Source organism: Notechis scutatus, chromosome 3 (assembly GCF_049901735.1).
Source record: "Notechis scutatus isolate UNSWTSFEM ecotype Mainland chromosome 3, rNotScu1.2, whole genome shotgun sequence".
NCBI lineage: Eukaryota > Metazoa > Chordata > Lepidosauria > Squamata > Elapidae > Notechis > Notechis scutatus.
In genome coordinates, this window is record NC_142011.1 from 186,709,958 (window position 1) to 186,714,460 (window position 4,503).

The window sequence follows — 4,503 nt, forward strand, 5'->3', positions numbered from 1 at the left end:
TACAATGCTCTCTACACAGAACTGTCATTGAAGAGCTTTCAGAGGCCTCAACTGGTGCAGAATGCAATAGCACATGTAACAAATAATGCCAGTTTCAGAGTCTTCCACTCATTTCATCCACTTAAATCCTTAGCTTCAACTGGAGAAGAATGCAGTGGTGCAAGTAGTTAATAGTGCTGGTTACTGATGTATGTGTACTGTACCACTGTTCCTTCAGCTGCATTGGCTGCCAATAGACTTCTAGGTGCAGTTAAAGGTGTTGGTTGTCATCTGTAAAGCTCTTCACAGCATGGGGTCAGGTTATTTAAAGCAGCGGTCACCAACCAGTGGGCCACGGCCCACTGGTGGGCTGTGAGAAAATTTTGGTGGGCGGCAGAGAAATCTCACCCCCAAATTCAGTACAGACTCGGCGGCAAGCAAATTTGAGAGACTGAGCTAGCCGATGGCAGATAGATAGATCACTCAATGATTCTGTGAGCAACTCAATCTGCCTGCTTTGCCTGATTTTGGGTAAAAGTTGCTCTTTTTTTAAAAAAAAAAATCAATATTTACATGCATGGTGTGTTGAGTTAATTTTGGGAGTTTGCTTGCAGGCAAATTTTATGTGACAGACTGAGCTAGCCAATGGCAGATAGATCTCTGAATAAATCTGTGATTCTGTGAGCAACTCAATCTGCCTGCTTTACCTGATTTGGGGTAAAAGTTGCTTTTTTTATAAAAAAAATCAATATTTATATAAATATTTATATTTACATACAAGTCATGCCCAGCCAGTCACATGACCACCAAGCCACATCCACAAATTAAGCCATGCCCACAGAACCAGTTAGTGGTCCTTGGGATCTAAAATTATTAGTTTGGGTGGTCCCTGAGGTCCAAAAGGTTGGTGACCCCCGATTTAAAGGATTGCCTTTCCCTGATTGATTGTACCTATATCATATCCCTGTCCAGCAGGTCCAATCTGCTAAGGAATATAGGGTGGAGGTGCCCACCCCCCAAGACAAGTCTTTCTGCCATAATGCCTGTCTGGAACATTCTCCCTCCAGAGATAGGATAGGGTAGCCCCCAATCCTCCTGGCTTTTTGCAAGGCCTGAAAGAGCCAGTTCTTGTGCTTAGGGCTGGGGCCCCGAGTATGTGAAGGAACCTGCTTCCTGACTATGTGGATATTGTTGTTGGCTGCATAATTTTAATTTTTTAATATGTATTTATCATTATTTGCTGCCTAGTCACATCATGAAATAGATGGCATATACATTTTTAAATAAGTAAAAACTCTCCTTCGGTCCAGTCCTACTTTTGAAAAATGACCTGCGACAGTCTGGACAGTCTGGAGCAGTTTTCAAACTAGCAGAAGCTGTACAGTTCGTCATGCAATTTTTGCTGCTGCATGCACAAAATAAGTTGCACAGGCAGTCAACCTACAACCATACTTGAGTTCGAAGTTGTGGTTCAATTTTGTGTCTTTTTTTGCAGCAGTTAAGAGAATGCAGTAGTAGTTAAGTGAATATGGCAATTATTAAGTGAATGCATTGGTTATTGAGACCAAGTGTATTTGGCTCTTTGGAATAGTGTGTGAATGACTGAAAAAGATATCCCCTCACTTGTTCTTTGATATGGATAGTATATATACACGAAGCAATTTTTTTTTTCCTGGGTTCTCCTGCCCCACTTCACTTTGAAAATTCCAAATCTTGTAGTTCTAATAAAACACAACCATGTCTGGATAAGTTAATAGTTGTAAATTAAGTTTTAACTCTTTTGCACATAAAACATGTTTTCATCTGAAAGATCCTTGTTTATATTAAATTTAAAACAAATTTAGGTTATATGCTTTGCATATAGTTTACCTTAAGAATCTGGCTTTTCCAGTCAAAAGGATCAAATAGAAGGCATTGTAGTGCAAAACCTAGGCAGTGGTTTTGCAGATCTACTGCCATTCCACGAACCTATGTTGGAATTCCTTATTCAGCCTCTTAATAACAATTGTTCATGGAGACTTCTGGTTTGAAGGGCTTCGGCGACAGACAGAAACCTGCGATCGTGCCCAGTTTCTGTCTGGGCTCACCGCTGGAGCGCCCTGAGCCGGCTGGTTTTGGGGCTAAGCCACCCCGTAGAGGTGAAGAGGGGGGAGACCACCAGCAGAGTTGAGGAGAGCCGCATCTCTCCTCCTCAGCTGGCCATTACTCCCTTTCCCGAAGGCGGTTGCAGCGGTGGTCAGAAATGGCCACCACAAAGGAGAACTCGACCGGAAAAGAATGTGCAGGAGGAAGAAGTGAAAGTTTTGGCTGACCGGGTTAAATTGTAAAAGCAACAACTAAGGTACCCTGGAATTTAAACTTACAAAAAATAACATTGCTCCCAAAGAAGAGTCGGAAGCAGCGAAGGAAAGTGAAAAGAGAAAGGTTTGGCTTTTTTTTTCTTCTCTCTCCTCTATACTGACAACTAAGAGACTTAAATAAGAAATCGGAAAAATCCGCTTTGACATCAATAGGCAATTAAGCTGAAAATAAAACAAAATGCCAAAGGGATAATAAAGATTTCTGGACATTAAAAAATTTCTTTTTCATAAGCAGGAAGGGGGAGAAAAAGAATAAGGGCAGGATCTGGAAGAGGGAGGAGACTGCCTGGAATTAAAAAGAATCTACAGTAAAACTTCAACAAGACTTCTTAAAGATACATTTTAACTGAAACTTTGCAACTAAATAGTAACCCCAGGAAGAGAAAGTGAAAAAAAAGAGCAAAAAAGAAACAGCTTGCGTGTATTTGGATTATTTGGTGATTTTTGGATTCTTGGTTATTATATTTGAATGACTAAAATCAATCGGGTGGTTGTTTAAAAATTTATACAATGGCACCACTTCTGGATGAATTGAAAATGGAACTTAAAAAGTACAAAGAAGATGCACAAGAAGGGAAGGGTTCTTTTGGCTTCGTTTTTCAATTCTTAGAAATGGAGATTTGGAACTATGAGAAACAACAAGAAACGACTACAAAACAAGAAGACTGGGACAAAGAAGAAGCCATCTTTAATGAACAAGCAATTTTACGTGGGGAAGAAAAAGGAAAGGGGGGAAAGAGAATGGAGAATTTAAGACTTAAAAAAACAACCAAAGAAAAGAAAAATAATTCGAAAAATAAGTATAATACTGGAAAGCAACAGAAAAGGGGAATACAGAAGAGAGAAATAGAGGTAGAGACAAGGAGGTAAAAAGGGGAGAGAGAAGAGAGGGAAGGAAAGGAAAAGAAATTACAAAGGACTGGAGCAAGATATAGAGAAACAGAACCTATTTAGAGATAATGGGTGAAAATCTAACTGAAAAAGGGATTCTGTAAAGGTACATAAGATTGTATTGTTATATTAGTAATAGAAATAACTTTAGAAAATTGGAAACAACATATGATTAAAATGAGGGATAAAACAGTGTAATTTAGTGAAATGTTTGTGAATAAAATAAGTGAATAATTAGTTAATGTTTTATAAAATATAAGTGAAGGGGGGGAATTAACTATGGAAAGCTTATAATTGTTCCCATAGAAGTATATTTAATTGAAACGTAATGTTAAAGATGTTAAGACTTTAATGAATATTAATATTGATAGAATTGAATTGGAATGGAATGTTGTTTTAATTATATACATTTATAATTTTTTCTTTTTTTAAGAATAGTGTGTATTTTAAGAATGCACCAAGCAGAATCCGAATGGAAGTTATGTATTATATTGAATGTTACAACTTTAGGGAAAAGATATAAAGGCGTCATACTCCAATCAGTAACTACAGGAGAAATTTTGTTTAATGAGAAAAGATAATAGATAATTGAAACAGGACAAAAAATATAAATACAATGATTTGAATTGAGATGAAATAATTAAAATAAAATTGAGAAAATTAAAAGAGGGGAGAAGCTATGCAGAAAATGTAAAATAGTAATAAGATATGGAATAGAATATAAAAATGAGCATGAACCTGAATTTGTATCTGTACGAAGAAATGTAACCCGGGATTGCGCTACTTTCAAAAAAGATGTTTTATTTGTATTTTTTTTCTCTTTGTGAAAACTCAAATAAAATTTACAAAAAAAAAAATTGTTCATGTGGTCAAAAAAAGCTCACCAATGTTGTGATCCATGCACTAATGGTAGATATATACCCTTATGCAAAATTATTCTCCCCCTCTGCAGGATCTCATACCAAAATTCACTTGTTTTAACTAATGAAGGATGTTTAGATTTGAACTATTAAATGAAACTAAGGTCAGCATGTAAAATATATATTTGAGACCAATGGCAATTAAGCAATTACCACAATAGTTCAAGAGACACATAGTTGCAATAGTCCCTCCCTGTCTCATTACACCTACTAACTAGTTAATAAGCAGTGTTAAATGCACCGTTTGCTGCATTTGAACACTGATTATTTTCTATTATAGATGACCATATGAATGCAGATAAGACAGTTCCAAAAGCAATAATTCTACTATATACAAGACAAAGTTCCATTGA